Below are 12,453 nucleotides of genomic sequence, written 5' to 3'. Positions count from 1 at the left end.
TACATATTTTACTAAGTCTTACAAAATAAACAAAAACACAATATATTTCTATTAAATAAACACAATTTATATAATGCATAAGTAACCTTACACAATGTCTTGTGTATCAATCTAATTTAATTTAAATGGTTGTTCAACATTGCATTACAAATAAAAGCCCTATCATAGATCTTATGTTGTAATATCAGACAATCTACCTTTAAGCCAATTTTAGAACTGACATTAAAGGACGCAAATATCACTGATCATTCATCGGTGAAATTTTTTTTATTGAAAACCGATAGAGTTCAATAGACGTTATTTATACAGGTAGTGTTTGCTATTATAAGTTTTGCACAACGTGACACTTACTGTTTAAAAAATACAATTGATATAATTTCCTAAAATAACGAATTGGTACATCGGTTAAAGTTTCAAGTTAAGCATGAAACGCACTACCCGTGCCTTAAACGAGGTTGTAGATGTCGACAGTCAATGTTAATGTGCGATCGTGAAATATATATAAAGCAGTTAAACCGTACACAACAACTCTACCGGGGTATATCATTACAAATATGGACATTTAAACAATTAAGATTTTTCAAACACCTGTGACGTGCATGTTGACTGTATTCGCTTATTAAGGGAGAAAATAGTGTGCCATTGTTTTGCTTTTTTTTTCATGTGGAGTTAGATATAGCTTGACTTCTTAACAGGTATGCTTTGATACGTTAAATCGATAGTTTCATTAAGGTAACAGTTCATGCGTATGGAAATTGGCAAAATGTTAGACAATGCTATTGATAGTTAAACTGAAGTTTTACCTTTGATTTATATGAACCCGTTATTAATTCTAGTATATCTATATTAATTATTATTTGAAACATATTTATAACGCTGTACTTTTATTTGCGTTTAAAGTCATGAGCATAAGTTTCGCTTAACTGCTTATTGATTATATTATGATATAAAAGCTCTGTGTCACGGGTATTATAACACTTTCGCAAATTACAAAACGGTTTTAATTCAGAAGAACATTTTATACACCAACAAGTGCAAAGATTTAAAAATAACATGCTAAAATCATAAAAGTTGTATGCCAATATAACAATATCATAATTGACAATTCATTCAAAGTAGGTCATGCATGCATATACAATTTCGTACATTCAACCCTGTGTTGAAGTCAAAATAAGACCCGGGTGGATTGAATTACTTCAACAAAAGGTTAATTATGGAGTAAAGTATGCGACACGTGGACAATTTTAATCAAATGAAACTTAAAAAGTTTGAATCATTTCGCTTGGTATATTGCAATGTCACAAAGGGTCAGGCCGTTCTTGTTTGTCATCTTATTTAATATATATGGTGATATTACTTTAAGAATTTTAAATTGTACAAAAAATGCTTACACATAGTATACCATTTGATTTTGGTGGATAGAATACACGAAAAGACCTCTTTTCATCCAATTACCGGAAAATATTTTTTATCCAATACCCTGAAAAAACCCTTTTTTTATCCATTAGTGATAGGTATATATATGTATAGAGTATAAGGTCAATCAATTCTATGTCAGATAAGATTGAGGAGGAAAATACTACTGTATCAAGAGGCAATGTCAAATGGAACTTTAATCAGACAATGCCCAAAATTTGCAAGTAAGTCTTGTAAGCATTGTTGCAACCTTGTACTTGCAAATAATGAAGTTAACAGACCACCAAGACCATACATACACAATTATAAACCATTATTACTACTCATTGCAGGTGGAAACGACCTTAAATATTTTACAGTTTCTAACATAAACGCTCATCAAAGATATCCTACTTAATGTGTCTCTTAAACTTGCACCAGATTAACGATAAATCATGCTCAAATTTGATGTTTGAAAATATTGAAAATTGCTACACAGTTTCTCTGTAAATATGAAGTCAACATGTTTCGAATTCACACAGAGTAGACATTTTAAGTTTAAAACCCTATACAATATAGGAGGCCACTATAAGAATAAAAAGTGTCATTAACATAACTGGCAGTTGTTTTTTTGTGTGTTTTTTTTAAGAAATACCAACTTTACTTGACCGGTAATGCAGCTTCCCATACAAAATGTTAACATTTTTAAAATTCAAATTAGACATATTTCGCGAGAAGTTAATAGATTTCAATAAATTTCTGCGATAGAATTATTTTACCCAAAGATGAGTATAGTATATCTTTGGTGTTTGGATGAACATCACGGTTTAAAATGTTATGTAGACAATATAGGCTGTTGCCTATATCACAGCCTTTGAAGTGTTTATTAAATATTTATAATAAATACATTATCCTTGCCTCCAGAAATCTTTAATGTATTTTGAGAATTCAAAAAATCTTCATACATGTAATGTATTATTCGTGTAATTGATACATATACTCTCAAATATGTGTACCTACTTTTAATATTTTGTAAACAAAACTTAAATGCGAAGGTGTCATTTATCAGTATGCACAACCTTTTTAAGAGCTACAGGTCCTTTTTAGTTTTAGAAATAAACAAATGCACATCCGCATATATCAATTTAACACACAAATGTACACCCGTTTATATATAATAAGAACAAGTGTTTAGATATGTTTCAAAAACGAAATGTTTAAAAATTGTACATTATCAGACAAACTATTTGGCAGTGTCACTAGAAATAGTCAAGAGTGAATTTTGCGATAATATTATCTTGAAGTTCAAAGCTATAAACTGAATTTTTGACCTTCGATCTTCAATATCAGTGCTATCTTCCCGATACTAAATATTATCATTACATGGCATATTAAAGATACTGTTGTCAAATGCATGCATTCCGTTCAGATAGTATGCAGTGGTTTTTAAATGAGTTGGGGTTCCGACCAGTAACACTAAAATATCATTATTTGAGCTACAGTATATTGTTATCCTTTTATTCATAGCTTTGAACCCACCCCAATTAAAAAAATATATTAAGTAAAATTGACTTGGGAAATAATTGGAAAGGTGTTAATAAAATAAGTTTTAAGGAACAATAACCTAAATGTTCACAATATTAATATAACGGAAATTGTTACTATTAAAGTCAGAAGGGGACATTGGCATTTTTGTGCACCTCTTTCAAAATAATATAAATTAATGTTCGCTTAACCTACAATCATAATCAAAGTAAAATATTGAAGGCTGAAAAAATAATCAAGCTTAATCGAACAAAAAGACAGCAAACATGAACCGAAAGCAGTTTTTAATGTTACATAAATTATATTTCTCCATGTCCCTTTATCATTTAGTTGGTCGAATGGTAAGAAAATTGGGACACTTCTGTTACGTTTTCATACATACATTTCGTTACTAAGTTATCAAAGCTAACACATTGTCTCTTATGTTTTTCATTATGCACAAACTGTCAAATATATTTATAATTCTGTTTCAATGTTAAAATTGCGTGCCATTTTTCTTTACATAAAAGTATCATTTCTGTCCACTGTATACAAAAGAAATAGCCTTCCTTCTTCTTTTTTCCTCTAATTATGTCATGTATTAACAATTTCTGGATAGATCTAGTAATTTAACATACAGTTTGTTTAGCAATTTGATGTAACTGCTTCTTGATTGTATGGGGGTATTACACATTTGTTTCATAAATATACAGAAACGTTTTGACTCTCCACATACTTGATACTTTAAAGTCTACAAACTTAATATTTAATATTAAATTATTTACTATCATAGTTTTTTGTTAGTATAAACCTCACCTTATTAACTGCTGCTTGAGCATCATTCTACTTTTTTTATTCATAATTGTCACCTCTTGTGTCATGTTTATACATGGAATGAGAGAAATAAATAGTTTTTGACTTAAGTTTATAAGAATTTATTTTAGTTCAAATGTGTTGAAAGCTATAAGCTTATTGAAAAAAAAACTCAAATTCATTTCTTGAACCAATCAGTACTAAGCATTGCAAGACGTTGAAAGTTTCCTGCTAACGAAAACAACGGCTTGCCCCTACACGCGGCTAGCAATGTTTAGATTACTAGTTCGGCACATTAACCCCTCGGTCATGCCGCCACTCAGTTTTTAACTTTCACGTGACTAAAATCTTTTTCAAAATTACGATACAAATAATCTCTGGATGGTTATTTAAAAAGTATACTTTTCATTGATGGCACACATTTTATTCCTTGTCGCTGAACTTTGCACTACAAAATGTACTTTAGACAGTATACAGTTTTAAATTACACCTCTTTTATAAAAGTAATAAATGTAATTTTCGATATCAACGGTTGACCAGTTTTTCTAAATTGGGCGGTGATCACAATTTCGAGTTGCGAGTGGATCAATATAAACACATTTTCATTCAGACCAATCATGATTCTTCTGACAATAAAGGTCAATGTCAAGGACGATCAAATAGACGTCATTTATTTACCTTGATGAAGTTCAAATTTGCGTTCTATTTGATTTGCTTTGTTCTTTGTTATGTTTTGCCTTCCGTTCTTCATTAAATTGTTCATTTGATATCTCTGTTTACATTATTATTTTTTAAATATATATATTACGTGGATATTAAATGACATATGAATTCACTGACTTGCGGTTGGCTGCAAAGAAAAATGTTTTTTTAATGATATTGAATGTTCGTAAATACATGTGTTTCTGCCTCAACAAAATTTAGAAAATTGTCAAATTCTGGATAGTTAAATGTGCGCCGTCTTAAACCATTTTGTTAAGTTACTTTTCAATTCTTAAGGGTTCGTATTTTTGTCCGATATTTGCCGCAACATTGTATTATTCTTATTGATATAAAGTGTGAAATATCATAGTTATTTTTATTGACTTTCTTTTGAAATTGATCAAACTATGACTTAGGTTAAAAATAAATGTATACATACGCCATCAATTTTTGCTGTTAAAAAGGAACCTAGCTGGAAACTAAATAACATTTTCAAACTATTATTGTAAATATTAGACGCACAGAAATAGTTCTAACGGGTATAAAACCTACGTAGACATACATGTTTAAATGCAAAGCCGCTGATATGTAAAGTTAAAATCTGTACATATGCAATGGAAATCAATTAATATACGATTTTAACTTATTAAATTCATGGTCATAGGGCGTTTAATTCTATAGCTAAAGATATGAATAATGTTTAACTCATTATTGATATTTTTAGGATGTAAACTTTCTGGTCACGAAAACTATGTTCACTATTTTAATAATTCAAATCATGTACTGTTTTTATACCTTTCAGCCTCTGTGTAAAACTGCCTTTATTGCTAAACCTTTGGGATTAAATTGTTTAATTTTCCTACTAATATAAAAAAATATGAAGGAATAAACATTACCAGGGGGAGCGACGCTCAAGAAACGCCGCACCAACAAAACCCTGCCACACATTATCCAAACATTTATGTTGACAAAACGTCTAATATTCTAGTATATAAATCACGTTTTCTTTGTTTACTCTAAATATAGTCATTGTTTATTGGAAACGTACATAATTGTTTATTGAACACAATCATTATATTTTTGAAATCTGATGTATTTTGAAATAATCAGCTTACTGGACATCAAGTGTAAGGAGTCTAAATGTTCTTGCTGTCGGAAAATACATTTTGAGACTCGTTTGTTCGATCGTCTCTCCGTGCGTCAGTCTAGGCAAACATCAAATGGTTTATGAGCTTAATTCTATCCATAATCGTACTTGAACAAAAATAAATAAAATAGATGAAAAAAAAAATAAATAAAGAATAAATAAACCACAAGAACCATCGGATGAAGTGGTTATTTTCACTCGTTAATGAGGAAAATGCCAAAGTAACATTTACGAAAAAAAAAACACGAAGTGTTCATTCATTCATTCGTTTGTTCGTTCGTACGTACGTACGTACATCCATCCGTCCATTCTTCTTTCCATACATGCATATCAATTATATCAAATAATGGTATATTTTGATTTATTACCTCTAGTTACAAAGGTCAATGCGCTTCGTGCAGTTGTATTTCTATAGGTAAAATCTTAAGGCATATACTTCCTGGTCTGAAGAAATCTTAAACAACGTCATTATAAATACAGTTAAAGTAAGAAAGATATAAAAGAGGAAAGGGTATTGTAAGAAATGTATTGTCAAATGTATTCAATATCTGCACACACTATCCTACATAATACGTAATTCAAATAACTTGATTTATAGTACAAAAACAATATTGGTTAGGATGAATTCAAGATTTCAACTTCATGCATTGAAATCGTAAATTTACAAAGCTGAAATCGTGATGTTCAAATTATGAATTCATGACGTTGAAGTCATGAAATTGAAATAGTGAGTTAGTGAAGTGGAAATAATGGATTAGCGAGGTTGAAATCGTGGCTTTATATAGCCTTGTTTTCATTTTCAGAGTCTAATTTTGTTTTGACAGTTGTATTCTCACCCAATAGAATTCAATATTGTAGTCAATGATGTATAATGACCTGATAACATTAAAAATATATGGCATAATAAAAGAGTTTGTACAACATGTTTTAAAAAAAACGCAAAGAAGAACAACATGACTGTTTCATTGGACCATAATATGTAAAACATGCCCATGTGTCATTTTAAAATTTCATGTCAGTTATAGCTACTTCCATTTCAAGTGTATTATCAATATAATGAAAAATGCTATACAAATGCAACGTTCAAGTCAAACAATTTTTATTTGTTATAACAAAAATTTGTTTGCTCATGTTGTCTCTATCACATAACCTCACATATACTTAAGTGTTCATTAACATTGTCACATATTTACTGAGAGGCATACTTTATTTGACAGTACTTGCTTTTTCTATCTTTTTAATCAAAGTAATAATTTCATCTTTGGCACAAAATTACTTTTTGACAAAGATTAAAAACGCTTAAACGATAATGCACTGACATTTGTTTTTCTTTGTAAATAATAGTAAAATAATAGTAAAAGTAAAGAATCCTTTAAGAAATGAATATCTGGTTTCGATGATTAAAGATTGCAGAGCTATATCAAGTGTAAAAAAGTCGTATTTTAGAAGTCAAAGTTGTATAACAGTGCTATTTCATGACCTTTTTTATCTCTTTGTAAACCGTTTGAAATTAAAGAAAATTATAGGGGTATATGCTGATTTAATTTTAGATATACCTCGCATGATTAAACCTTTCACAGAAGGTACATCTATCTTCAATAAAAACTACAATATGATTTATAACCCTGCTTACATAAAATATACGTATCTGACCCATTTGCCCACAAATAAAATGATTGTCAATGAGTAATTTTAAGAGTGCAAAATGTCATTGTGTGTATAAACACTTAATATTGAAATTAAATAATGTTTAAGTGTGAATAATTTGAATACGGATACTCCGATGGCTATGTTTAAAGCAAGTAGGTGCTTGATTATGGCTTAAAACGTTTACAAAAATACGTTTTACAGTGCCAAACACCACCACTACCAACAACAACAACAATAACAGAAAAAAAAACAAACAAACAAAAAAAACAACAACAAAAAAAAACAACACCAAAAATCAAACAAACAAACAAAACAAAAAAGAAAACAACTGCCGTGCAATTAATCGTATTTATATTTAGAACATATCGCCTTAAAAATATTTATATTTAGATGCAATATTGGGCTGTAGACATTCTTAGAAACGTGATACTAATACAATAGTTCACAATATCACTTACTTATTTATTCATGTGCTAAGATCAATACCTGCGTGTGTAGCCCAATAGATTGACATTCCTATGAATTATTGAAATTAATCATTACGAATGCGTTTGCTAGTATAGGATATAGGTCATTACGGGTTTAGTAGATTTTATTTCAAGTTAAAATTAATGTAAATTTTATATGCATGATGACTCCATATTCATGTAACCTCTTGGTCTTCTAGTTTTTTTGGAATATCATTTGTGTTGTTTATGAATTCTTATTGTATGAATGCTGAACACATGGTAAAGAGTTGTTTATTTGATAAGGTGTTTATCTATGTTTAGTGTGTTTACTTCACTTTAATGTTATTATATTTTTCTGGTCCTTCGGGATCATTGAGTGTTGAATATTGAGTACTGTCCCGGCCGGTGCTAGGGGCGTGAGGGATGTTGCACATTGTTTTATTATCCCTTATGTAAAGAGTCAATCAAACCGAGTCTGCAATTGTCATGTAATTTTGATGTGATTAATGCTTCCGAGGGGTCACCCTTTTCCACATTTTTAGCAATAATTTTACCTTTAGGTACCAAAGGTAGAAGAATAACATTCAAAACATTTCAATCATTATATCATTCCAGATTTCATGTATATTATGCTGTTGTCCATATAATATAGTATAAAACATAAATATATGCATTTTAAGTTGAAACTTTGTATCATAAAATACATCTATGCTTCACAGTCGAAATTGTCATACATTTTTTCTTAGTACCAAGTGTTATTCAAACCTAACAGTCTGCGGTCTACAGCGAAATGGGTCTGAATTTCCACCTGGTCAGTAACGGTCCACCTTTGAAATATGATATATTTATTGTTCAAAATATGATCGATGTCTTATTAATAATGGCTATCTTTAACAAATTTTTTATTTATTTGTATTTTAGCATATTATATTCTTGTATCATATTCTACTTTATTTTATTTAGTTATAAAACATGTAATGCGCAGTTGCGTCGTGACGATTTTTTTTAATAGAACATCAACATGATATTATTTATAAGACATGTGGACTGTTAAAATATCAAATATTTTCTTAAATTAGATTTTCAAGTACTTTATTAGTCATATTACTTAACATATAGCAAAAAATTGATAACCGTCATGCTTATGTAAGATCGATGTAGGATGGCTTGCAGCGATTTTAAAGCTTTTAGCGTTAATTTCAAAAATATGTCATCATGAAATATAATAAGACTAGATTTCTATTTGACGACAGTACCCTAGGGGTGCACGTGAATGTTTTTACTATCAGTTAATCGTGATACGCAATTACTTCGATATTTTTTGCTGAATAGTATCATTTACGTAATCTCCGGCATTTTTGCTGACTACATATAGACAATATTTGTTTTATGATCCTTTTAAATATATCATTTCAAACACACGTTTAAAAAATGAAAGTGTCTTGTGTATCTTTCCGATTGAAGATACTAATACTTGTTTTAGATTTCAGGTTTTCGCGACTTTTACTAACTTTTTACTCCTTTTATGTTTGTTTAGATATTTTAAATTGCTTATTACGTATGAATAATGCTTACATATTATTTCTTTTAATCACGTTAGTTTCGTTACTGTGAATCATTGGACACATTTAAAAGTCACCATGAACAATTTTATAATTCTACTGGCCAAAGTGTTCACACTCGAATTTAGAGTACGATTTACAATGCTATTTCACGGAAAATCTTGCATTGAAACCATACAATACCACACCTTTGATACATAGTCAATAATCTATCCGCTTTTTTTTTTATAAAACTTTGTTCATTATAATTAATACGATGGTTTAAACATAATCCTTCGACGATCGAACCTCGAACCTGTAACCTGTTGTATTGCGGTCGTTGTACCACCAGTAGGCCACCGTTTGGGTTTATGATTTGTTATTAGAACACGTTTACAATTTACAGAGCAAAATAAACATACTTTGTGTTAAAGCAACATGGCTTCAGATTCATTTGAATATTTATTTAAAAGTAAAATATTGTGTAGTGAACAAAGAAAGTTATTTACAATTTGCAAAGGGCACTTACAATCTACGCAAAATACCAAAAGAAGGTCAAAATATGCAAAAATAGCCCTTGCTGCGTTAGTCACGTGGTAGAAATATGGTGTTGAATACTGCAAAATCAGTAATTAATCGAACATAACATGTATATTATTACTTGAATCACGAATATTTTTATTTTTCATAAAATCTTTAAACATTTTGCTCAAGTTTTATTTTCTTGAAATAGTTTAGCTCTAGAGGCATGCAACTTTAAAATGCTTATCAAAAATATTATGCACTCTAAAAATGTCAAATACTGCTCAATATAAATATTTTACCTACAGCGTGAGATATCACCTAAATGTATCTTCATTCTACATTTTACATAACGTAGTCTCAACCGTTGAATGTGCATGATTTTCATGTGTCCTATTTTACAATATTATGCACATTATTAGATGAAATGTAATATTTATATAACTTTAGATCCGGCTCATGGTTTTGTTATCATTGAATAACATAATGTTTAACATATCTCATCAAAAGAATTCCACGTGAAATACCATTATTTTATTATACAGAAGAAAGTATAACAATCCGGTAATAAGTGCATTATCGAAATGAATGGTAATAAACAATATTTTTATATGAAATATTAACGTTAATATTGCGTTGTAAACATATCTTCACACACATGTAAAACTAAAAAGTCGCCATATATGACCTATACTGTGTTGGTGCGACCTTAGACCAAATCATAAAATATAAAAAGTTTGAAAAATCGAATCGTACTTGTTTTGAAAGATGTATAAAAATGAGATAAGCATCCCATAACTCAAATGTCAAACATTTGATTTAGCTTTCCTGCATAGGGTAGAACAATATAAAGCATTTAAGATACAGGTTAAAGTTGAGGCTAATGTGTGTTATGTCAAGTCAATGACCGTCCTGTGAACGTACTAGACGTTTTTTTTTCTTTTAAAGCCATTGAAGCAGTGCATATCTAATTCTATTTTATGACAAGGTAATAGACAAGATAGGTTCATGTATGCCATGTCACGAGTGTAACGGATACACACTACTAAATTCAAACCTATAATTTGCTCCTACTTCCAGATGCCAGGTCAGCCATGGTGTATATATTATAAGGGTATTAATTTCACGTCCTGATAAATATACCATCGTCATCACCTCTTGATATCGTTATACAATATAAACTAATTTTTGTCCTAACACGCAGTCATTGAGGTATTATATTACAAAATAGAAAACCTATATCTGTGTGGTGTCGCCGATATGACGAACATGTTTTGGTTATTTTTGGAAAATCGTGATTTTTGTCATACTGCTCCCTTTGATACCTTGTTTATCTTATAAATAAGTATATTTTGAGTTTACTTATACTTTTCAAAACAGTGATTGTTGATATACTATTTCCATGCGCAGATGTAATATTAAAAGTATTGATAATTGCTTCACAGACTCTTTGTAAATATAAATTAACATGCTAATATGTTATGTTTAAAATTCAATAAACTCTAGGAGGTCACAATATGAACATAGAGAGTCCTTGAAAAAACTGGCACCTTTTAAAAGAAAGAAAACCTACTTTATTTGACCTGTAATAGGGAATCAGCTTACCATTCATAGTTAATTCATTCCTTTATTCAAAATAGACAAATTCAGTAAGAATTTCATAGATTTCAATAAATAAATAAGTGATTAAAATATTTTACTCAAGGATGAGCATAATATATCTTTAAAAACACAACTCTTTTTTTACTCTTTCTATTTACAACATAATCATTACTGCTGCAAGAAACTTGTAAAATTGGTTTAAATTAATGTTAAATTTATTTCACATTTATCAATACTTGTTTTTGATAACAATCATTATACATTCTCTAAAACCATTATGTAAACATTATATCAAAATTTCTGTTTCTGAGTCATTGTGTATCTTTAATTGTTTCTTTAAAATATAAATTAATTTAATTACTTATACATATTATTTATAAATGTATTTTGTAGATTGATAGCTAATGTATACTTTAATTGAATTCTTTTAAAGCCTTGCAGTAGTGTAATAAGAATTAAAGAAAATTGGAAAAAAATTTAGATTCAAGAAATTATTGACATGAAATATGATTTATTAATAAATTTCTGAGTGACTAGCACAGTTAGGGCTACTTTTGCATATTTTGACTTCTTGTTGGTTATTTACTTGGATTGTTACATGTCTTTTGCATGTTAATTAATTTTTTTGTTCACTTCCCAATATTTTACTTTTCAAGACTTTTTCAAAATTTGTTATGAAAATTAGCACGAATATGGAGTCGTGCTGCTTTATATTGTATATATATTCTATATAAAAAATTTAATATTCATTCGAACTAAATTGGGAACATTTCTTTCCAATCAAACTGATATTTACCATTTAATAATTGTATCAACCATTTCATTAAAAGTGCATCCGTTTTGCTTTAAATTGCACTTCACTTAACACTATATCGCAAATATCTTTAATCATCGACTTAAGAGCGAACTTTAAGTCATGGCGTGTTTTACATTCCATTAACTCACAAAAGTTTTATTTGATGATAGTCATACGCAATAGGCAATCTTGTTTTAATGAAATGAATGTTACCCAGCCTACTGATCTATTTCATGATATGAAATTGTAATTTATCACACTAAATATGCATTAGTGTCAATCTATATATTTTCAATCAAAGCACTTTTGCAT

At 29.3% G+C, this 12,453-nt stretch overlaps 1 protein-coding gene across 1 annotated transcript in view; it reads left to right on the top strand.

Moving 5' to 3' along the window:
• The first annotated feature begins 383 nt into the window (after positions 1–383).
• Positions 384–12,453, top strand: part of LOC132759498 (low-density lipoprotein receptor-related protein 1B-like) — a 53,827-nt gene continuing 41,757 nt past the window's right edge. Inside the window, exon 1 of the mRNA XM_060751280.1 lies at positions 384–695. The gene's annotated coding sequence lies outside the window, so the exon portion shown is untranslated. The remainder of the gene's footprint in view (positions 696–12,453) is intronic.

This window comes from Ruditapes philippinarum, unplaced genomic scaffold (assembly GCF_026571515.1).
Source record: "Ruditapes philippinarum isolate M1 unplaced genomic scaffold, ASM2657151v2 ctg4821_1_1_1_1, whole genome shotgun sequence".
Classification (NCBI taxonomy): domain Eukaryota; kingdom Metazoa; phylum Mollusca; class Bivalvia; order Venerida; family Veneridae; genus Ruditapes; species Ruditapes philippinarum.
The sequence above is the reverse complement of the archived record's forward strand: the minus strand, read 5'-3'. Positions and strand labels throughout refer to the sequence as shown.